This window comes from Durio zibethinus, chromosome 22 (assembly GCF_047325235.1).
Source record: "Durio zibethinus cultivar Kanyao isolate XHJ-2024 chromosome 22, ASM4732523v1, whole genome shotgun sequence".
In the NCBI taxonomy this organism is placed as follows: domain Eukaryota; kingdom Viridiplantae; phylum Streptophyta; class Magnoliopsida; order Malvales; family Malvaceae; genus Durio; species Durio zibethinus.
This window is the reverse complement of record NC_143183.1, coordinates 7,409,223-7,435,267: the sequence shown is the minus strand read 5'-3', so window position 1 is coordinate 7,435,267 and position 26,045 is coordinate 7,409,223. Positions and strand designations below refer to the sequence as shown.

The 26,045-nt window shown below is 29.1% G+C and overlaps 1 non-coding gene and 2 pseudogenes across 1 annotated transcript; 2 read left to right on the top strand and 1 right to left on the bottom strand.

Moving 5' to 3' along the window:
* Positions 1-1,664: 1,664 nt before the first annotated feature.
* LOC111307079 (myosin-6-like) lies at positions 1,665-7,001 on the bottom strand (annotated as a pseudogene).
* A 597-nt stretch (positions 7,002-7,598) lies between these two features.
* The window catches only part of LOC111307078 (ATP-dependent Clp protease proteolytic subunit-related protein 1, chloroplastic-like), a 47,908-nt pseudogene continuing 29,461 nt past the window's right edge, over positions 7,599-26,045 (top strand).
* On the top strand, positions 16,103-16,208 carry LOC149512520 (small nucleolar RNA R71). Its single transcript, XR_016332225.1, has one exon. It is a non-coding gene; the product is annotated as a small nucleolar RNA R71 (small nucleolar RNA).

Below are 26,045 nucleotides of genomic sequence, written 5' to 3'. Positions count from 1 at the left end.
AGAGTGTCTTATGAGTATTGATTGTTGAGTGAGGTTGATGATTTGATGTAAGTTTGTAATTCTCTACAACTAGTGGATCTTGTTTCTCATCCGTGGATGTAGGTCAATTGGACCAAACCACGTCAAATTATTGTCTCTTGTGTGTTTGATTTATTATTTGATTTTGCTTCCGCTGATGTGATTAGATTGGAGGCTTTTAGCCCAACAAATGGTATCAGAGCTGTGGTGTTCCCCAACAAGTGGTATCAAAGCTGAAAGTTCAAGATGTAAAAGAGATGTAAAAGAGTTGAAAGTTCGAGATGTGGGAAGAGCTAAAGGTTTTAGATGTGGGAAGTGCATGGTTTGAGACATGGGAAGAAGCAAGTCCAGAGGAGCTCGATTCAAGAAAAGAGTTCGAGTTCAAGTTTTGAAGATTGAGGATTGGTTTGTATGAAGCGTGAAGACAGAAGAGAAGAGAAGATGATTGTAAGACTTTCATTGCAGGTGGAGCCAAGCACGTTTAGCATGAAGACAGATGATTGATGGAATTTGAGTCAAGGTGGAGATTGTTGGGAATATTGACTCAAATCCCATAAGAGATTTGTTTGAGATTTGTTTGAGATTTGTCAGATATTGCTTGATGGACAAGAAGACTTGCGAAAGAAGAATTTCAAGAGAAAGGAGATTCTTAATAGGTAAGTTTGACTTGCAAGAGAAGAATTCTAAAAGGAAAGAGATTCTCAATAGGCAAGTTTGACTTACAGGAGAAAAATCTAAGAGGAAAGGGATTCTTAATGGGCAAGTTTGTATGGTTATAAATAGGTGAAGTCTCTACAGGGTTAGGTATAAGAAAAAGATGTAAGAGAGTTGTAGAATTTTTGTGGGATAAACACCCCATAAGAGTATTGGGGCTCTACGTCTTATGGGTGTGTATGTTTGTTTGTAAGTGGACTAGAAGAGATTGAGAGGGTCCACATAGGTATGATGTATGGAAGCATATGGGTATGTGTTTGGTTATGTTGAAAGGGTGCACAAGGGTTTGGGTTTGTATTTGTTTAGGTGAGAATACTCCATAGGACTAGAGGAGATTGAGAGTGTCTTATGAGTATTGATTGTTGAGTGAGGTTGATGATTTGACGTAAGTTTGTAATTCTATACAACTAGTGGATCTTGTTTCTCATCCGTGGATGTAGGTCAGTTGGATCGAACCACGTTAAATTATTTTCTCTTGTGTGTTTGATTTATTGTTTGATTTCTCTTCCGCTGGTGTGATTGGATTGGAGGCTTTTAGCCCAACACGGACTTCATATACTCACCATTTCTAAATGTGCAGCACTCTTGATGGAGAAGAAGGCTGCAGCAAAATATATTAACATCATATTTTGTAATTTAATCTTATTATCTTATCTAAGGTAACAGCAAAATAAAGAAGAAACATCGGTTTGCCTATTAATGAGCTATACATTAATATTTGCAAACATTTGAGTGAAAATCTTCTGAACAAGTATTGGAGGCACCTAAAATATTTGTAAACATAAGTTCATGTTTCATCAAAAAGATGGAAATACTCCACTTTAATATTATCAAAATGGCAAATTACATACAAAATTTTCTTTTAATGTGCACAGTAGCCTGTTCAGGCACTCGATAATGCTCTGCCAGTGACTAGCTGGAGAACTATCACTTTATGACGCTTCAGAAGTTTTAAAAGCAGTTCCTTTTGATGTCCTGGGTTCCTGACATGTAGGGCTATTCATTAGCAACATAAAGAAATTGCAATTCCAAGATAAAACTAGTTGCTTCTATGCTTATAAGTCAGCATAGGATATTAATATCAAGAATGGCATTTTGCCACTATCAATTGACATTACTTTTGAAAGGAACGACAGACAACTGAAGCTCACGTAAGAATAATCCTAAACACACAAATCCATACAACTTAGAGAGCAATTCAAACAACTTATACACCACCTGATATCCTTAGGTAGAAGCTAACTAAGTAGAAAATGGGAAAATAAGCTTAACATGTAGAGATGTCTCTTTATAAAATTAATAATGAATTAACTTTCCGTGCTCAAACAATAAATCATTCACTTTGAGAATTTCAAACCAGGCAGGCATCAAGAAGTAAATTGCAGGGAAGTCGACGGAGAGGACATTTTGATAGTTTCACATGTACAGTGCAACCAACAATAAAAGATATGATATTCACAAGAATAATTTAAATGTATAGAAATAGGAAATAAGCTGAAATTGGAAAAAAAAAATGTGAAACCAAGAGGAAATTAATTAAGGTTATTGCATGCAATGTTGAAATTTTACCCAAGGCAATAAATTTCAGTTTACAATACAACAAAGCACACATTCTACAAGTTCAAACAAAGCAGCACAGCAAACTTAAGAGTGTGTGAAGCAATATAGAAGATGGGAAGATGGTTTAAAAAATAAGCCTCAGAAAGACCACAACATTTTTTCCTGTATATAGCAACTAACATAATTTTGGAAGTTAACAAACTAAGAAAACTCGGTGACTGAAAAGCATAGCTCTTTATACCTGAATACAACGACAAATAAGTTGTGACAAGTCCTTTTCAATGTTGCCTCTAATGATACCATAGATCTTTTCTACATATGCTGTGAGATGCTGCCTGCTGCTTAAAATGCAGAGCTGGATACTTGGCCTCAACCTGGTGCACTACACCTACCGAAGATTGGCGGAAGACGAACAAAAACTCAGAAAGAATAACAGCATATCACATAATTTTCCTCTATAAGCTCTAGAATCATTCAACAATAATTGATAATGATCATATCACAAGATTTTAAAAGAAGAATTAGAGTTCTTTTGTTCTTTCTTTCTTGTTATTATTATTATTATTATTATTATTATTGTGATATATTTTAGAGATATGTAAACCATGACCACTTCATGCAAACAATTTAGAGACATTGAAAATGAATTATCTTAATACTTGGGTCATCCTTGAAAATAATGAAGTCGGAGTAGTAGGTTTCTGTGCTGCACTAGAACCAGAGTCTTTTAGACTACATTGAAGCAAAAACAACAATACAGATGTTTCGACAGCCAATAAGCCAAGTGATCATTATATGCCAGAGATCCTTATATTTTGTGAAAATTTAAAATTTAATTCATATATTATAATTCACACAAATTTAGTTCTCATACTATTTTGATTCAATCATTTTAGTCCAATAATTAATTTTGTCAATTTTTTTCGTCAAAAATGTCGATGTGATCATTGACTTGATGACATGAAGATTAACTTGTAGATGTGACAATTGAGATGAATGAAATTAGTTATTAAATTATGTAAATGATTCTTATTCTCACAGAAAATTTGAAATTTAATCCCTATATTAGCACAAAATTTGAAATTTAGTGCTTATACTCTCACAAAATTTGAAATTCAGTCTCTTTAATATAAAAAATATTTGAAATTTAAAAAATTTTTTTAGCTTTTTTAAAAATTTAAACTTTAAAAATTGCTATAATATTTTGTCACAATATTCTATCACAATATTGAAAAATCTATCACGATATTCTGTTAAAATTTTCATATATTGTCTTTTAAATCTATTATAATTTTATCACCCATGTGAAATGCTGTTATTAATTCCATCACTATTTTTATTACATTCCATCATAAAATATAAAATTACTAATTTTGTTATACTTTTCTATCACAATGGTAGTATTGTGGCCATATGAAAAAAAAATATTACACAAATCTATTAAAAGTCTATCACAAATTGTTAATATATGATACAAATATGTCACTATTTAATTTTAATAAAACTATTATTTTTATTAATTTATTTAATAAATTAGAATTATAATTCCATTCCATGAAGGTAAACTAATCCATTAAATATTGTTTTAATTTCTTTAAATTAAAACTTATTTAAATGATTCTTTATAATCAAATCTAAGTTAAAGATTCTAAATACATTAAAATAATTTACTAAATTCATGTGTCTTAGCTTTAGATTTAACTTTATTATTTAATTTAACATAATTATTTAGATAAATTTTTTTTTTTGCGAAGACGAAAAAAATTGAAAGTTCTCATTGTTATACATGGTATTGTTATTTTAGTTTATCAAATAAATCTTTTTTTTTTTTTCATTTTGTTAGGATTTAAAGTTCGTCTTTCAAATGAATAGAGGCTCATCCCTTGTAAGAATTTAAGTTTGAATATCTTATTTTGTTTGATTGGATGGAATGGTAATTCCATTCGTAATCTATATCGGGGTTATTATAAATATAAATTTTTTCAATAATTTGATTTCGTTAAAATAATTTTGATTTTGATATATTAATTTAAATTATTAATGTTATAATTTATTAATATAAATGACAATAATAATAATAATAATTAATTATATAATAAAAATAATATTTTTAAAAAATATTTTTATATTTATTTCTGGCTATCTAAGTCGGAGGCACAAGTACGTTGGGTGCGATAGCAAATAATAACAACAATAATAATATTAATGTTATATTAAAATTGAGAGTTCTTGGATAACAAAAAGAACATCTAACTGCAAACTTTATATTTAAATCGGTGTTAACTTTTTTGTCACTGTCTCATGGTTAACCAAATATGATATTGCCTTTTCCAGGTGCGTTTGCGTTTTAGGAAAGAAGTTGCAAAAGCAAGTAGCAAAAGCAAAATTGAAACTTTTCCCCACTTTTCCCAATGCTGCTCTAGAGTACTTTTAACTTTCATCCATTTGCATAGAGAAAACACAAGAAATAAATACAAATATTACTAGCTTTCTTATGATAACAACCTGCAAGGCTTGTCTTCCGCTTCGTGGCCTAGTGGCCACAGAAGTTTTTAGGAAGATATAAAGGTTGGATTTTGAGCCAAACTTTCTTCTCTCCTCTTATAATAGGGCTTTGCCCTCCCCCCTTGAAACCAAAAAATAAAAAATAAACCTGCAAGGCAATTTCTATATGTGGATTGAACAAACTACAATCACAAATTGCTGCACTAGCTTTTATTATAGACAATACTACTGTAATGGATTCATATTGATGACCAGGATTTGAGATTATACTAAATATGAGCTTCTTCAATAAACAAGTTACCTCTAGCGCTGAGCCAATCATCTGAACAAGACGATCAAATACACTTGTCCTTTCTGCTTTGAATGATCTCCAGTGGAGAAGGCATTTGTACATCGTAAATTCTGCAACAGGCTTTTCTTGGCTGAACCCAAGATTCTGTGTCATGCATTTGATAAAAGCATCTACACTATCCCATGGCAGAGGTGACACAGAAAACAAAAAATTAATCCCTAGAATCAAATACTTGAAAAAAAAAAGAGACAAAACCAATTCCACATTATTTGAATTCGTATCTATTGCCTTTCACTATGGGATCTCCTCATTTTACTATCTTCTCTACCAAACCTTTTTGATGGAGCAGAACCTAGTTGTGCCTGTCAGAAAAAGCATTCCATCTCAGGATGATAGAAGCAACAAAGAACCCCAAGTATGCGGATATATCTGATAAATTGAGTGAAAAGAAATTATGGTGTCTACATTCTTCACTTACGAGATGACCATTTTCCAGAGGCTGCAAAGTGAAAATAAAGACAAACAAGGAAAATGAGAATAGTGAAAAATAATCAGAACCAGCAAACCAACTCAAGAAAAATAAGGAAAGCATGTTTAAACATAGCTTACTGCAGATGTCACAATTGAGAAATGCTCTGACACTTTTCTACTAGATGTACCAGCAATGCTTTCTGCGGCAAAATCTGGCCCTCGATTTCCATGTCCAAAATCTTCTCTACGAGCCTATGAGGCACGGACAGTTCTAAACCGCTTGCGTACCCGTGCTGTATTCGGGTCTGATATTTTGATGCTTGCGACATGTCAAAATAGTGCCGAACTTGGTCCAATACGAAAACGAAGAAAAAGATAATTTTCATGTGGATAATAATACTATATGATTTTTTATTATTGTGTCTATCATCAGTTTTTTTCATAAAAGTAAATATCTTTTAAAAATCAGTTCAATATCTACTATATATTTTTAATTGATTATTATAGTATATAAAAAATATTTTTTATTGTCGTGTCCTATCTTATACATATTTTTTAAAATTATAATGTCTTCGTATCCGTAGATACTCGTATCCATTATTCAGATGAAAGAAAAGCAATTACTGTCAAAGAATGAAAAATCCAATTGAATAAACATTCATACTAACATAAACATCAAACACATATTACAATTCAAAATAGAGATAAACCTCTGCATTGCAGTTTTTAGCTCAATTATCTTCGACCCCGCCTCCAAAGCCTGCTTTAGTCGCTCTTCACTAAGCTTGTTTGATTTTTCATATTTCCTCTCTGTTTCATCAATTTTTCGTTCTAATGAACTTACCAGAGCCTGCAATGGCATTGTGGCAAACAGGATTTCAAGAAACATAAAGGCAAAGTTACCAAATTTAAAAAACACATCAAGCAAGCCTTATGTCTAACCTAAGGTCTTATTCAGAAGCAACAAATGTCTGACAATACCTTCAGCTGTTAATTTTCAGCAGTAAGTTTGTTCACCAATTCATCATCAATAACAGGGACCTCCTGAAACAGGAACTTGTTCAACGGTGTTCTTTGCAGCTTCCCGTTCCTTGATTAGCAACTCTTTTGTTTCCTGAATCTCAAGTTGCATCTTGCGCAAAGCAGATTGCAACCTTGGAATTTCTTGGTTTTTGGATTCCTCTAGATCGGCCTGCCCTAATAAAAGAATCCATTAGAAACAAGAAAAAACCAAGTTGCACTACAATTTACAAAGTAGGTTTAAAGGATAATATATAATTTTCCCAGTGGTTGTCATCCTTTTTTTGCAGCAAATGTCTAACAATGCCTTCAGCTTGTCATTTTCAGCAGTAAGTTTACTCATGAATTCATCAACAGTTTTCTTTGCAGCTTCACGTTCCTTGAATAGCAACCCTTTTGTTTCCTGAAAATCAAGTTGCATCTTCTGCAAAGCAGATTGCAACCTTGCACTTTCTTGGTTTTGAATTCCTCTAGGTCAGCCCGTCCTAATAACAGAATATGTTAGAAAAAAAGAAACAAATTGCACTAAAATTTACAAAGTAGATTTAAAAGATAATATATAATTGTCCTAGTGTTTGTTATCGATTTTTGCATGTTTTGCTATAAAAAATTAAAGAAAGGTAGAATGGGCTAATTCAAGCAAGGGTACAACATTATTAGTAGCCTTCTGATGAAATTAAAAAAAAAAATGCATCTGCTATCATAACCTGTAAGCAAACAAAACGAGTCGCTAATTTAGTCAAAAAGAAAAAAAAATCACCCAGTACTCTTTTATTGAAGAATGTAGGAAATATTATTTGAAGCTTCTTTTAATATTGTGACAGTCACAAACATGGAACCAAAAATCTAAATGTACTGAAATAATTTAATTTAATCCATGAAAATATCAAGTGACCGATTACTTCTAGTTGGAGCTCTGATGGTTAATGCCTAATTTGAGTTATGAAATTATCACAGGCTGGTTTGAATGAGTTGCATTTGAAGTTAAGAAAAACCACTGTCTTGTTTGTTTGCAGTGATGGACAATTTTAAAAATGTGCCACAATATCTTTACGGTATTAGTCCTTCACACCTTTTAATCTTTGTTGATATCTAAGTTCATAGATGATGGTTGATATAACAAATTAATGTTAGAATCAAAACCATTTTGCTATTTAATTTTTTTTTCCAATAACCTAGAACTAACTTTTCCAACATTTTTCCAGAAAAGTGTCTCATCTGCTAGGAACTATTTGGATAGCGGAGGGATGTGCAGTATGTCAGGCATTAATGATAGAGGTCCTTCCAAATACAGTATGAGTGTAAGCATGTATAGTGGAAGAGCTAGAGGATATGGAAGGCCTACAACAACAGCTCCTCCTGATTTGCCTTCTTTCCAGTTAGAAGCTCGGATATGCTATCTTGGCATGCCAGTGAGTCTCCATACCATATCTCGCTCGTAATCTTGCTTGGTGGCTAATTTTTTAATTTGTTGATTCTTTTTTTAATCTTGGTGCTGCAGATTGTATCAGCAGTGAATGAGCTTGTTGTTGCTCAATTAATGTGGTTGGATTATGATAACCCTTCAAAGCCTATGTACTTATAAATTAATTCATCTGGGAGACAGGTTAGAAAAACGTTTGTCATTCTGGATCGGTCCCCTCAAGTCTCAATGAAGCATTAATCCTACTGTGAAATTTCTGAATTATGTAGTACATACTGCATTGGAACTTCGCATACCTATCTATGCTAATTGATTGCTTCTGTACCATATAGAATGAGAAGATGGAGATTGTTGGATCAGAAACTGAGGCATATGCTATAGCTGATACCATATCTATAAGTATTGTGATCAACAATTATTTCCTGTTAATAATTATGAATTTATCGTACCTGGTATGAGGTAAACTGCCGAAAAAGTTTATGACCACATATGTAGTTTTTGTCTGATGATTTTTGTTTTGTCATGCTCAAGGATCATTATGGGGTCCATTTCTCTGTGCAGTTATGATTTAAAAGGAATAATCTCAGTTAAATTGTTTGTCGGTGTAAGTTATTAGTGTTTTGGATCATCACTCCTCATTTAGCTGTTGAATGTGCTTTAAATTTAACTTATTCATTTTTCTTTTTCTATCTGTCTACCTGAAATTTGCTAATTGTTGCTTATTGTATATTTTGCATGCGCATAAATCAAATAATGATAATGGAAGTATTTCAATATCGTCTCTCAAAAGATTATAGATTATAATATTAGGTTGCTCACAATTACCAATGGTGAAATCTTAGATTCCTATGTCTAAACAAATGAAAGATTAGGGTTGTTTGCAAAATAAAGGAAAGAAATATTGAAAAGCAGTGTAGACTTAGATCTTAACTTCACCAACTGTCACTTAGAAAGTAAAAGAGAGTAGCTAAAAACTAGATCTAAAAGAACAAGAATGGAAATCTTGAAAACAAGAGATAGTGATTGCCGAATGCTTGAAAAAAACTTGAAACAATGCTTGCATAAAAATAAACTTGTAGATCATTCAAAAGAATAGTGGCCAAAACTTGTAGGAAGAAAAAGAGATTGTAAATCAAACTTATAAAATAAAGAATGCTTTGCCAAAATTAAGAATGTAAAAACAAGATTTGAAACAAAAACAATGAAAGAAAAGATCTTGACAAAATACTTCTTTAATTGAGAGAAAATAAATTAAAGAACAAGACTTTGGTTATTGGCAAATTTGTTCCATAAGCCAATAACTCAAACTAAAAAAGAAAAGAACCAAAGAACTAAAGAAAGAATAGAAGAATGAGATGAAGGATGATGGAATGGGGTGAATGGCCTCCCTATTTACAGTGAGGGATTAAGCCAAGGGGGATAAGTTTTTAAGATTTTTATTTAAATTCAAATACTAATGGATGAAGGATATCTTGATCTTCAAATAAAGCATGACCGAATGGGACTCTTTCTTTTCAAGAATGCTTGGCCGAATGGGGTGTCTATGAAGCAATCTTGGCTTTTGATCAATGCTTGATGAAATCTTGATAAATCCTCTTCTTCTTGGTTTAGCTAAGATGAGTTTTATGAGCAAAGATTTGAATTTCATCCAACTCTTGAAAAGATAAAGTCCTCTTTCAAGCAAAACTCTTCAAAGCTAAGCCAAAGTGTCATGATCCCTTTTAAACTCTCATTGGTCGAATGTATCTAGTCTTTATATTGGAGAAAATTGCATGAAGTCCTTCTTAAATTGAGTCTTGGCTGAATATAATAAGGATTGGAGAGTCCTTGAGCTTGCAAACTAATCTTCATCCTTTTTTGCATTTGAGATGACTGAATGGATAGAATTCTTGTGCATGTTTAACTCTTCTAAAAGCAATCAAAAGAGTTCTTCTTGGATGAAAACACCTTTGGTTGATCATACAAGAGTTCATGGTAGCTTCAAATTCTTCAAAATGGCACATGAAAACTTAATCACTTCTTGAATTTGAATTAGCCAAGTGCATGTAAAGTCCTTATGCAAGCAAAATTAAATTTTAGCTAAGTAAACTCATGGACTAAATCTCTTTGGTCGAATACAAGAGACAGTCCATGCGCATGTAAAACTCTTCTTTTGTTGCATGGTTGAGGGAATTGTACCAATGAGGTTCGACCAACCCTTGGTCTTGCATGGCTAAATATGCCTTTGCATGTATGGGTTGCATGTTTTCCTCATACATAAGTTTGAAACCCTAAAAATCATAAAATAGGCATTAAAGCACTAAAAATCAATCAAAATTTGAATTTTTGCACCCATTTTAATATGTAAAAACTATATTTTTTAGGTATTATCACACCCTCACACTTAAATCTTTGCTTGTCCCCAAGCAAAAACCTTAAATTACCAAAACTAAAAACTATTATACATACTTAAAAAGTTAAAATTACATAAAATTCCTATCATGCACTATTGCATAATACAAAGCTAACTATAAATATAGGGTTACAAGAAATTCCTTCAAAAACAAGTTCCTACTATCTTATGTTTATTGCACATATATATTTATTCAATCTTTAATTCATGCATATAACTCAAGTAAAAAAAATGCAAAACATTTCATCACATTTCAATTCAAAGATAGAATAGAAGTCATATATTTGTTTTCCCCTTCCTTCTCCACTAATGTAAGACTTACATACTTGACTCAAATCAAAAGGTCTTTTAGGCTTGTAATGTAAAGCTTGGGTAAGGTAGGAAAAAGAAAATTTTGGGCTTAAACCCTAAGCTTACTTTCTTTAAATTTCATGAACTTTGAACAATTGAGAGCTCTTTTTGAAGCTTTGACTTTTAAGGCATCACTTTATACTTCACAACATTTTTTTTCCTTTTTTTTGGGAAAAATATAATCATTTTTGGCTATATTAGACTTTGCCGTTGTTTTTGTCATTTTCTTTTCTTTTCATTCCTTGCACCTCCCTTCCTCCCAAATGCATAAAGATGTCCATAATATAAATAAGCACAATTGGGTTAGGTAAACAAAAGAAAGGATAATAATTAAAAAAATGTTTATTGGCTTATTATGTGGCTAAATAAATAAAGAGAAAGGAATAATATAATAGGCTCAAAATAAAAGTACTAGGGATTCATCATAATAAGGTGGCTTGAAAAAGGCTCAAACAGTCTAAAAAATTACCTAGATAATCTGTTGAGCCAAATACAGTTTAGGATTTTGCCTCAAGTGTTGAGTAGGTGAATTCCAGAGCATTTAGTCATATCCTCAAATCTCATTCAAATCTACGTCTCATAAACTTTCAAAAAAATCAAAGCATTTCATTAAAAGAGAATAGAGACATATGCATAAAAATCATATCCGAAGAGAAACATGCTTAAGAATTCCTTTCAAGTTTTGCCATATTCATAATTAAACTTCATATCTAACTTTAGTCAATCTTGGAAAATATATGCAAAATCAACTAAGTATACATAATAATGACATTTAGCCAATTAAATTGGTTTGAAAGCAAAAATAGGATCATAATTTCCAAAAAGCATTTAAGTTCAAAATGCTTTCTTTTTTCCCTACACTTAAATTGAACAATGTATCAAACAAAAAACAAGGGAAAAAGAAATACTCCATTAATTTCTTAAGGCCAAATTTCCATTTGTATGAGGCATCATCTTTGTATTATTTCATCTCTACAAAAAAAGAAAAAAAGAAAAAACTCAAACAAAACATTAAAAACATACATGTCCTAAAAATAATGAAAACATAAACCATAAGAATAAAATTTGGGTTGCTCCTCAAATAGTACTAGTTTTTGGTTAAACTAGACCATCCTAGATCTATGGCTCAAATAAACACATAACTTTTTCCACTTATCTTATGGTCCCTTTTTTATATACTTTTAATTAATGCCCATTAACCTTAAAAGGTTGCTTTTTTTCCTCATACATGATTTCTACAACTCCATAGAGAAAAACATGGGTCACAATAAAGGGTCCATTCCACATTGACTTTAGTTTTCCAAGAAATAGTTTTAACCTTGAGTTAAAGAGCAACACTCTTTATCCAAGCTTGAAATTATTTTTCACTACTTTTTTGTCATGCCATTGCTTCATTTTTTTTTATAGCTTGGTATTTTCGTAGGCTTGTAGTTTGAATTCTTCCAATTCATTTAGTTGTAGCAATTTTCTTTCACTAGCTAGAGTTTGATAAGGTTCAAATTTTGGATGGCCCAATAAGCTTTATGTTTCAACTCCACAAGTAGATGGCAGGCTTTCCCATAGACTAGACGATAAGGAAACATTACCAAAGGGCTTTTTTGCCATCTTGTAAGCCCATAATGAATCATCCAATTTGATTGCCTAGTCTTTCTTAGAAAGATTGACTATTTTTTTAAGAATCCTCCTTATCTCTCTATTAGAGACCTTCGCTTGCCCACTTATTTGAGAATGGTATACGATGGGAATCATATGGGTCACTCACTTTATATTTGGCTAGTAGTTTTTTAAAGATCTTATTACAAAAATAAGTATCCTTATTACTTATAATGGCCCTAAATGTTCCAAACCTTGAAAATATGTTCTTCTTCAAAAATTGAAGTACTAGCTTAGCATCATTAGAAGTTGAAGTGATTGCTTCAACCCATTTTGAGACATAATCCACAGTTAGCATGATATACAGATTTTTATAAGATGACACAAACAACCTATGAAATCTATCCCTCAAATGTCAAAGATTTCAACTCCTAAGATGTTGTTAAGGGGCATCTCTTGTCTCTTGGTTAGGTTTTTAACCCTTTGACATCTGTCACCCTAAGCACAAACTTGCATGCATATTTAAACAAGGTAGGCTAATAAAAATCGCATTGCAATAACTTAGCTGTCGTTCTTTCCCCTCTATAGTGCCCTTTATATTTTGAGGCATGGCATGTTGCAAAATGCTTTCTACCTCCTCCTCAAAGACACATCTTTGTAATACTTGGTCTTTGCATTACTTAAATAGGAAAAGGTCATCCCAAATGTAATATTTAATATCATGCAAGAATTTTTCCTTTTACTGATAAGTTAAATTAGGTGGGAGAACATTACCTACAAGATAATTTACCAAGTTAGCATACCATGGTGGTCTTTGAATGGCTAAAAGTTATTCGTCAGGGAAGAATTCTTGAATAAACTCTTCATCATTATCTTTTTTTTTATCCTTGACAAGTCATCTGCTACATGGTTTTCATAGCCTTTTTTTTTTTTTTTTATTTCTAGATCAAACTCTTATAATAATAACACCCATTTGATTAATCATGATTTCACATCTTTTTTTGTATTCAAATACTTGATAGCCATATGATCTATGTACATAACCACTTTTATTCCCATAAAATAAGGCTTAAATTTTTTAAGAGCAAAGACCATAACAAGCAATTTTTTTTTTGTTGTAGCATAATTAAGCTAGGTATTTTTTAGAGTCTTACTTGCATAGTGGATGGGGTGAAAAACCTTGCTTTTTCATTGCCCTAATGCAGCCTCTACTGCAAAATTATTTCCATCGTATATTAATTCAAAAGGTTGTATCTAATATGGCTATGAGAAAATAGGTGCAATGATCAACTTATCTTTTTAAGTCTAAAATGCTTTTACACAATCTTGGGTGAACTCGAACTTGGCATCTATTTTCCAACAATTGGCATAATGGTTTAGAGATCTTAAAGAAATCATAAATGAATCTCTTATAAAAACTAGCATGTCCCAAGAAACTTTTAATCTCTTTGATTGGAGTTGGTAGGGGAAATCTTTCAATCACATTTATTTTTGCTTGATTAATTTCTATTTCTTTTGCAGATACTTTATGCCGAAGTATAATCATTTCTTGCGCCATGAAATGATATTTCTCCAAGTTTTGTACTAGGCTAGTTTTTTCACATTTTTTAAGTACCTTAGACAAATTAACAAGACAAAGCTCAAAGTTATCACCAAAAACTAAAAAATTATCCATAAATACCTTTAGGATTTCTTCTACCATGTCTAAGAAGATTGCCATAATATATCATTAGAATGTTGCATGAGCGTTGCACAACCTAAAGGGTGTTCTTCTCAAGGCGAAAGTGCCATAAAGACAAGTGAAAATGGTTTTCTCTTGATCTTGAAGGGCTATAGGTATTTGATTATAACTATAATACCTATCAATCTTTCAAGCATCTGGTCTACAAATGGAAAAGGAAAATGATCATTGCGAGCAAGTTTATTTAATTTTTTATCCATGCAAACTCTCCATCCAGTTACAGTTTACATAGGGATCAGCTTATTATTCCTATTGGTCACCATTATCATGCCCCCTTATTGGGTAAATATTGAATTAGGCTTACCCATGAGCTATCCAAAATAAGATAAATAATCATAGCATTTAGCCACTAGATGACTTTTATCTTAACCACTTCTTTCACAGTAAGATTTAAATGCCTTTACTATTTAATTATTACCTTGTTCTTATCTTCTAGTAAGATCTTGTGTATGTATATAGTAGGTTTACTACCTTTGATGTTTGCTATTGACCAGGCAAATGCCTTTTCATGCTTTTTCAGTACTTCTAGCAACCTTGCCTCTTGCTCATGGCTTAAAGCTGAAGAGATAACAACTGAGATAGTGGATGCTTTATTAAAGAATGCATACCTCTAATATAATGGTAAAGGCTTCAATTCCACAATTAGGGGCTCATCAATAGATGGTTTATAGTTGTTTTCACCTTGCATTCTATTTCTACACTTGTTATTATGACTCCAATAGCCTCATGATTTATTCAAACATCTTTATACACCTTCATGTGAAAGATTTCATTTTGATCAAGCATGATCATTGTTAGTTCCTCCTTTTACATATCAATTATGACTGTTCTTATCCTTAAGAAAGATCTTCCTAATATGATTGGCACTTTGACTTTTTTATCAATTTTTAAGATTGTAAAATCTGTTGGTAGCATTAGCTTTCCTATTTGTACCATTAAGTTCTCGGCCATAACTTCAAAATGTTTGATAGTTTTGTCAGCCAACTGTATTATTGTAGTTATTGGTTTGAGTTTTCCTTATCCTAGTTTTCTTAAGACAAATAAAGGCATTAAATTAATACTTGCATCAATTTCACATAGTGTTTTATCAAAATATTTATTACCAATAATACAAGGAATAATAATGTTTTTTGGATCACTTAGTTTTGATGGTACCCCTTCTTGTATAATAGTACTGCACTCTTGAGCAATTGCCATCATTTCATGATCCTTTCATATTCTTTTCTTGGATAAAATTCCCTTAAAAAACTTAGCATATTTAGGCATGCATCTTATTACTTTAGCAAAAAGATTGGTAAAGAGTTCAACAAATCTTACAAATTATCTTTTCTCTTTTTGTCACTAGAATATTTAAAGAAATGGAATTTTTGGATCTATTGACCTTGAGGGAGCTTTTAAAGGATGTTTGTTAATTTTACACTTTTTTTTGGCAACTTGGGGGTCATTTTTAGAGCAGGTGGTTAATCAAGTAAAGTGTTTTCACTTTTCAAAGTTATAGCTATTACATTATATTATTGCTTCAAAAGATCCTTGGCCAATGTGGTAACTTGAGATTCCATGTTTTTAATGGATTTGGCTTGATCTTGTAAGGAAGCTTGTTGGTGCACTACGATTTCAAGGATAGGTATCATGTGATGTTGAATAGATTGGATATTTCTTTCTTAAGCTGACATTTTCCATTAGAATAGGGTCCTTTACATATATCACAAGACATAAAGAGGTTTTGGATTGCATTCACATGGTTGGTTTGGGGTTAGTTTCCTAAGGCTTCCATATTTTTGGTTAGGCGGCTAACTAGGAATTGATGAAGGTGATAGCATCTATCTTAAATAAGTAAGCAGACCTTTTACTTACCTTTCTTTCCATGACCCACTGGTAGTTGTTAGCAGCCATTTCTTCAATCAGCTCATTTGCTTTTCAAGAGTTTTGCTCATAATAGCCCCTTCAGTAGCTGAGTTTAAAATGGTTCTTATAAGTGGTGTGTGATCATTGTAAAAAATATGTATTTGCAGCCATTGGGGTAACTCATGATGTGGGCATTTCCTTAACAACTTTTTGAATATTTCCCAGGCATCTATAGTGTTTCACCATCTACTTGTAGAAATATGGTGATCTCATTCCTTAGCCTTATTGTTTTGGTTGGTGGAAAAAATTTTGCTAGAAAGTTTTATACTAGATCATCCTATATGGTGATTTAGTTGGGTAGTAATGATATCAACCAATTTTTTGCCTTATCCTTAAAAGAAAAAAGAGATAATTTTAGTCTAATAGCTTCATCAAAAACATTATCATAGCAAAAAGTATCACATTATTCAAGAAAATTAGAAATGTAAAGATTAGGATCATCGTTTGGTAGTCCTCCAAATAGCATAGAAGTTTGGATCATTTGTATAATTAAAGGTTTGATCTCAAAGTTGTTGACTTGAATAGATGGCCTTTAAATAGATTATTAAAAATTATCAGAATTGGGAACTACATAGTCCTTTAAGGTTTTTTAGCCCTCATTGTTTGCATTAGTTATTAATGTTGGTGCATGTGGTATTGATTGCTTTATCTTTCTTTTTCTAAAGATTTTTTTAATTTCTTGATCAACTGAAGCTAAGTTAATACTTTTGGATTTGTGCATGTAAACAAGAAAAGATTAAAAAAAAGAAAAATAAAATAAGTAAAAGAAAAATGTTTTAGATGATAACAATTTAAAAAATCCTTATTGATATTGAGAACACTATTATAATCCCTAATAACTGCACCAAAAACTTGATTTACTTTTCGTATATTTTGTAAGTGCACAGATCAAGTAATAATAATGAAAGTATTCCAGTATTATCTCCCAAAGGGTTATAGATTGTAATATTGGGTTGCTCACAATAAGCAATGGTGAAATCTTAGATTCCTATATCTAAACAAATAAAATATTAGGGTTGTTTGCAAAATAAAGAAAAGAAATATTGAAAAGCAGTGTAGGCTTAGATCTTAACTTCACCATCACTTGGAAAGTAAAAGAGAGTAGCTAAAAACTAGATCTAAAAGAACAAGAATGGAAATCTTGAAAACAAGAGAGAGCAATTGTTGAATGCTTTTAAAGAACTTGAAACATTATTTGCATAAAAATAAACTTGTAGATCATTCAAAAGAATAGTAGTCGAAACTTGTAGAAAGTAAAAATGATTGTAAATTAAACTTGTAAAATAAAGAATGCTTTGCCAAAATTAAGAATGTGAAAACAAGATTTGAAACTAGAACAATGAAAGAAAATATCTTGGAAAAATACTTCTTTAATTGAGAGAAAATAAATTAAAGAACAAGACTTTGGTTATTGGTAAATCTATCACCTAAGTTAATAACTCAAACCAAAAAAAAAAAGTACTAAAAAACTAAAAAGAGAAGAGAAAAATGAGATGAAAGATGATGGAATAGGGTGAATGGTTTTCCTATTTATAGTGAGGGAATCGGCCAAGGGGGATGAGTTTACAAAATTTTGGTTTAAATTTAAATACTAATGGATGAAGGCTATCTTATTCTTCAAATAAAGAATGACCGAATGCGACTCTTTCTTTTTGAAAAAACTTGGTCGAATGGGGTGTCTAGGAAGCAATCTTGGCCTTTGATCAATAATTGATGAAATCTTAATAAATCCTCTTCTTCTTGGTTTAACTAAGATGAGTTTTAAGAGCAAGAATTAGAACTTCATTCAACTTTTAAAAAGATAAAGTCATTTTCAAAGCAAAACTCTTCAAAGCTAAGCTAAAGTATTATGTTCCTTTTTAAACTCTCTTTAGTTGAATGTATCTAGTCTCCATATTGGTAAAAATCGTATGAAGTTTTTCTTAAATTGGGTCTTAGCCAAATATGATAAGGATTGAAGAGTCCTTAAGCTTGCAAACTAAGCTTTATCCTTTATTGTATTTAAGATGGCTAAATGGATAGAGTTCTTATACATGTTTAACTCTTCCAAAAGTAATCATAAGAGTTCTTCTTGGATGAAAACACCTTTGGTCGATCATGCAAGAGTCTATGGTAGCTTGAAATTCTTCAAAATGGTGCATGAAAACTTGATATCTTCTTAAATTTGAATTAGTCGAATGTATGCAAAGTCCTTATGCAAGCAAAATTCCTTCACAGCTAAGTAAAAAAGTTACTCATGGATTAAATCTCTTTGGTCGAATAAAAAAGAGAGTCCATGTGCAAGTAAAACTCTTCTTTTATCGTATGGTTGAAGGAATTGCATTAATAAGGTTCAGCCAACCTTTGGTCTTGTAAGGCCGAAAATGCCTTTTTTATGTATGGATTGTATATTTTCCTCATTCATAAGCTCGAAACCCTAAAAATAATGAAATAGACATTAAGGCACTAAAAATCAATCAAATTTTAAATTTTTCACCCATTTTATCAAGTAAAAACACTATATTTTTATGTGCTATAATTTGCAAATCAGACATCTAAGTTGTAAATTATGGCATGGCATATGTGCTGGGATCACGGTAATTTTGATATTAGTTGTTAAGGTAAAAAACCTCTAATCTACTGAACATTTACATTAATGAAAGCAAAACCAAATAATCAATCACACAAGAGATAGCAATTTAACATTGTTTAGCCCAACCAATTTACATTCATGGATGAGAAAAAAGATACACTAGTTACATCAAATCAAATACTCATAATTAATATCCATAGATCTTCTTATTTTCCTCTTCTCTTATATAATATTCTCAACCCAAACAAATGGATACCTATATTCACCCATCCACCATACCTATATGGATCCTCTTATTCTCTTTTAGTCCACTCAAACATACACACTCATAAAAATATTTTCAATCTCCTCTAATCTTATAAGGTATTTATCCAATAAAATCTCATAACTCTCTTATATTTTTTTTCTATATCTAACTTTATAGAAACCCTACCTATTAGTAAGCCTACTAACTTACCTATTATGAATCCTTTTCTTTTAAAAATTTTTCTTTTGCAAGTTTTCTTATCCATCAAGTAATATCTAACAAATCTTAAACAATTCTTTTATGAGATTTGAGTCACTATTTCCTATAATCTTTATCTTGACTCAAATTCCATCAATCATCAATCATCATGCTAGACATGCTTGGCTCTTCAATGAAATTCTTGCATTTATATTTTTTTGTGTGTCTTTATCACTTCATGCAATCAATCTCTCAACACATGAGCTTGAACTCCTCTATTGAATAAAGCTTATTTAAGCTTGCTTCTTCATATGTCTTAAATTTTCATTTTAATACTAGTTGTTAGGATCACAACAGCTCGAATACTAGTTGTTAGGTAAAAAAACCCCTAATCAATTAAACATCTAAGCTAATAAAAGCATAATCAAATAATTAATCAATCAAGAAACAATAATTTAATGTAATTCAGCCCAACCGGCCTACATCCACCAATGAGAAAAAGATTTACTAGTTGTAGAGAATTACAAACATACAATCTCAATCAACCACACAACAATCAATACCCATGACTCTCTTATTCTCTTTTAGTCCTGTGAAGTATTTTTAATCTAACATATGCATGAGAACTCATGCATCATATCTATATGAACCATTTTCTTTATCTACTCAAACATACACACTCACAAATACCTTTTCAATTTTTTCTAATCTTATAAAATGTCTACCCAATAAAATTGTACAACTCTCTTACATCTTTTTTCTCATACCTAACCCTGTGAAGACTCCACTTATTTATAAGCATACAAACTTACTTATCAAAAATCCTTTCCCTTTTAGAAATTTTTTTGTAAGTATTCTTATCATCAAGTAATATCTAACCAATTTCAAAGAAATTTTTTATTGGACTTGAATCACTATTCCCAACAATATGGTCAAGTAGAAAAGCCAAGGGTTTTCGTGCAATATAGCTAGATTCATCTAGTATTATTCAACTCTTTTTTGTAACATACAAAATGAGCATAAATTCTTTAAAAATATACACATTTTCTTACTCTATCTATGGTTGACAAAGCCATGAGTCTGGAACTAATTTTCACCGGCTTGTCAAAAATTATTTCTTTAGGATTTTCTAATTCTACCCCTAACTAAATGGTTTGTTAAAAGACTACAAGATCAAAAATTTGAGCTTGCTATCATTTGCTTACTTCATTCTTGTACCAATAGTGGAATTGTTGTTTTTCTTTTTGAACTTTAAAGAACATGTTATCTTCTGAATTTCTAATTTGATAATTTCAAAAAGAGCCACTAGTTTGCTATAAGATTTTTGGCATCCATCCATCCATCCATCCATCTATCTATCTATACAATAGATTTTGCTCATTTTAACTAAGCATTTACCATTTCTAAAGCAAGCGATGTGTCACCTCCTCAACTCCCTCTCTAACTATTTCTTTTTTTTTAGTCTTTTTTTTTCATGTTTTTTTCAAAACACACTAATGTGCAATCCCAACTACATTAGGGATTAATTTTTTTATTTTAAAATAAAAATTATTTAATTTTTATTTTAATAGAAATTATAATTATCTAACTTACTTGATCATTTAGTTTTGATTATTTTTAATAAATTGTAGCATGTCAAATTCTATAAAGCAATGGTAAAGATATTTTAATAATTTAATATGTGATTAATTTTATAATATGTTAAAATTTGATAAGTAATTTAATAGGGCACTATAGTAATTTTGAAATAAAATGTCACATATCAACTTCCCTTGAAACACTTATAAGAGAATTTACGTAATTATAGTATAAAGGGGTTTATAGTAATTTTGATCAATTATAATGGGAAGGGCATTTATGTAATTATGATAAGAGAGCATTATAATAATTTTGGCTAATTATGAGAAAAAGGGTATTTCGTAATTATGGTAGAAAATGTATTATAGTAAATTTAGATCTATCAAAATCATATCAAATAAATAAAAGGGCATTATAGTAATTTTCATGAGAATTGTTTTGATATATGTTATTTAATATTTAATAAGTAATTTAATAGGGGTATTATAGTATATTTCAAATAAAATTTCACATGTCAAATTTTTATGAAGCAATGGTAAGAGTATTTTAGTAATTTAATATGTCGTTAACTTTATATTACGTTAAAATTTTATATGTAATTTAATAGGTGTATTGTAGTAATTTTAAAATAAAATGTCATATGTCAAATTTTTATAAACCAATGGCAAGGATATTTTAATAATTTAATATGTAGTTAATTTTATATTATGTTAAAATTTAATATAATTTAATAGAGGAATTATAGTAATTTTGAAACAAAATGCCACATGTCAACTCCTTATAAAATACTCATAAAATCATTTCCATATTTATGATATGAAAGGTATTATAGTAATTTTTGGCTAATTATGAAGGGGGTATTTTTGTAATTTTGGAAAAAGGGCATTGTAGTAAATTTAGCCAATTATATAATAAGGGTATTTTTGTAATTATAATAGGATGATATTATAGTAATTTTAAGTAATTATAAGAAGATAAATATTTTCATAATTATGGTAGAAAAACATTTTAGTAAATTCGAACACGTGTTGACATCAAATCAAATAAACAAAGAATTATTATAGTAATTATTAAGAAATTTGTTTTAGTATATGTTACTGATTTTGAAACAAAATACCATATGTCAACTTTCTATTAAACATTCAAAGGGTATTTCCATAATTATAGTTGAAGAGGTATTATACTAATTTTTATCAATTATGAGAAAAATGTATTTTACAATATGATAGGATGGTATTATAATAATTTTTGTCAACAATAAGAAAAGTGGTGTTTTTGGAATTCAATAATAAAAAAATAATATTTTCATAATTATAGTATGAGGGTATAGTAATTAATTTAAGAGAAATGATATTTTTATAATTATGATATAAGGGTATTTTAATAAATAATTATAAGATAATAGATATTCTTGTAATTATGATATGGGGACAAAATAATCAATTTGGCCACGGATTAAATTCTTATTAAACAATGAAAAAGGTTGTTTGGTCATTTTCAAGCATATTTTTTTCAATATATGTGTAGATGAGTGTGACATAAGCAAGAAAAAATTACAAAATAAAATAATATAATATGAATATGCATTATTTTATATAATGATAAAAATAATTAATAAAAATTTTATTATATTTTTTATTATGATAAACAATAATTGATTAAAAGAAAATTTAAATATAAAAATGAATTAAAAAGAATATGTACAATTAATTGACAATTACAAAGTGTTAGGTGTTGTAATGAGATTATTTAGCAATTAATATCATTACAAAAACTAATTAATGAAAAAAAAAAATTTTTAAATTGATAAAAAATTATAATTAATTTAAACCCTGATGTTTAATTAAATATAAAATTATAATATATAAACAAAACATATTAAATGTATATTTAATAAAAAAAATACAAAACTACCTTATAATATATGGGTGCAATAACCTTAAGAAATAAAAGTAATTATATATATTTAAAAGTGAAACTTGATAGGTCATTTATTTTAATATATTTTTTTATATTTATTAATAAATATAAAATTTTAAATTTTTATCAATTTGCAATTGCCAAACTAATTACTAATTGTACACAATATTTTTTTTATTAATTTTTATATTAAAATATTTTGAGTAATTATTTTATTTATAATATAAAATATAATAAAATATTTTATATATTTCTTACTAATTTTTTTTATTACGATATAAAATAATAAATACTTATTTTTCATTACCATATTTTATGATTTTTTATTTGATAACCATGAAAAAAATTTCCGAAAGCCATTTTCCATGTTTTTCTATGTTTGGAATGAACAAAAATATTATGGTCAACAAAAAAAATTTTCGAGCCAAAAAAAAAAAATTAAAGTAGAACACGCGGAGATTGTCTTCTGCTCGTCTCAAACGGAAGATAATTTTCACAAATTTCTCCTGACAAGTCCACCAATCTCTCTCAAAGTTTTAACTATTTCACAATCACATGCCACCATATTCTTCACGGTTTTTTTTTTTTTTCATTTCCTTTGCCTTTGCATCATTTTTTTTTTGTTCGTGGAACATTGGTAAGCAAAAAAGAATTCTAGGATGTTTCAATTTTTTGTTTTTTTGCCAAAACTTTGTCTCAGCTTCAAATTTTCATTTTTGTTTCAACTCCTTTGAAAAAACCCACAACCATCTCCAAATTCTTATCTCTTTTCCTTGAATTCTTCCACCATAAAAAATCTCCCATAATTCTTCATCCTTTTATTTTGTTTTTAATCTTTCTTTAATTATTAACAAATAACTCTTGTATTTCAAAAACCAATAAACCACAAAAGTCTTTAGCCAAAGTCTACTGCCTATAGGAAAAAGCCTTCAAATTTAACAATTTTGATTGGGTTTTTATCAATTTGAAGTAGGTATCATGAACTGATATGAATTTTTATGATTTTTTACTTAAATTTTTATGAATATGGATGTGGTTAAGTTTTGAGTTGATGGATTTGTTCTTGTTAAAATCATGAAACACTTTGATGAAAGATTATGATTAAAATATGAAATCTATACATTTAATTTTACTAATGTATGGTACTCCTCCCCCTCAGCACATTATTTCACGTGGTACAACCTCCTTCATTTCCTTTTTTTTTGTTTTTGCTTTTTAAGTTCTTTTTTTTTGTATTTTTTCACTTTTTTTATATCCTTTTAAAAATTTTTATAAGTAAATTTTTAAAACTCAATATTTTTGTAGTATCTATTTTACCAAATTTTTTTTATTTTTTAATAATTTTTTAAAATTCATCAATTAGATAAATTTTATTTTGTACGGAACTTAACTGGAATTTCATGTGGTGCTTTTAAATTTTTTATGAAGATTTTTTGTTTTTGTCCTTTTTAAAATTTTTCTATGTACAACCCTTCTAAGTTGTGCTACAAGACATTTGCTCGTTTTTGCGCTTTTTTTCTTTTTTAACTTTTTTCTTTTTTAAATATTTAATAAATATTTTTTAAGATTTTGATTTTTAGGTGGGAACACTTTATATCAAAACTTTTCTGCTTTTTAGATTTACCTTCTAAAATTTCTTTCAATAAATATTTTTTAGATTTTCATTCCTTTTTGTGTGAGACCTATTTACACCATGGATATGCCGCGTATTTACAGTTTTTCTTTTCCGTTCTTTTTTAGTTTAAAAACCTTTTAAAAAGGAAATTCTACGTTTTTTTTTTTTTTCCTTTTTTAATTATTTTTAATTTTTATATATTAAATAAATTAATTTTAAATTTCTTTTTTTTTTATTTTGGAAACTTGATGCTAGAGGTATACCATTTGTTAAGTTGCTTTTTTTTAATCATTTTTTCAATTTACTTTTTCTTCCTCTTTTTCTTTTTAAATATTTTAATTTTTTTAATGTGTGATCTATTTGATATTATTGATTAAAAACTTTAATTGGAATTAACTTGAGATAGGTCAAGTTCTTTAAAAAAAATTTGGATAAGAAGCGTATTTAGGGTATTTTGCCTTTGAATATTTCGAAAGTATATATAAAAATATATATTTTATTATTTATTTAATTTTATACATATATATATGTATTATATTAATAAAATTATTTTTATCTTAATTTAAGAAATTAATATTTTAAAATCATTATGGGGTGTCAGTGTAGAGCACGCTGTGAGTTTTTTTTTTATTTTTTTTGTTTTTCCTTTTTTGTCATTTTTTTTCAAATTTTTTGTATTTATTTTTTTTATTAGATAAATTTTATGAAAAAAAGGCCGATTAAGATATTTGCATGTCATTTCCATCTATCCTTTTTTATCTTTCTTTTTTTAATTATAAAAAAAATGTGATACAAAAAGATGGCAAAACAAAAAAAAAATTTTATCTGCAGCAACATGTAGACATTTTTCTAGCATTTATGAAAATTGCTAAAATCATAAAAAAAATTCATGAATGTTGGTGGAAAATAATTTTGGTTTTATCATCTAAATAGCAAAAGATATTTTCATAAAATTCTCCAAGTAATAAAAAATATTATTTTTTATAGAAGAAAATTCTCATGGAAAATATTTTACTTCGTGAAATTATTTTCAAGTTACTAAACGGAGCTTTAATCTTTACCAACATGATTAGATCTTTCTTTTTCCCAATTCTTTTCTTCTTTATAAATATCATCAAATCAATAATAAAAAATAAACGAACTACTTTCTTTTTTTTTTCTTCTTCTTTATGCCTTTTTTTTTTTCTTTTACTCTAGGCATGAGTTAGACATATATGTATCCGATGCGACTTAATTCAATTATTTAAATTTAGTATAATTTTCATAAAAAAATTAATTTTTAATATAAATTATATTTTAATAATATATAAACATAATATTTTTATTAAGTTAATTTTTTAAATTAAGGTATCAAATAATAATTTTATTAATATAATACATATATATAATTAAATAAACAATAAAAGATATACTTTTATATGCACTCCAGTGTGAGTCAAGGTAAAACACTCTAAACTTGTTTTTGACTTAGCTTCATTTCTTTTGAAAAGAACCTCGACTTGCCTCAAATGATCTGATTCAAAAAACTTACCTCTTATCGGATATGAAGGGATCAAAATTCGTTCAACATGAATTATTTTATCATTGCTATTTATCACCTATTTTTGTTGTAAAATTTATCTAATTTAAAAAATTAAAAAACAAATAAAGAAATAAAGTGCCACGTTAAAACTTTTTATAACTATATTTTTTCACAAAATTTATTTAATTAAAAAATAAAACCTAAAAAAAAACAAAAAAGGAAAAAAGTTGTTTCCTTTCTTCTAGAGAGGCATTACTCTCACGTGAATTCTTTTGCCTTTAAGCAAAACATCCTTTGATTTGAAATATGCAAAGGGGTAGGTAAGATACATCCATGTGTCACCTAGTTGACAATCTCAATTTTCTTTTTTATTATCAAACTCACATTTGACTTTTGAATATTTTAAAA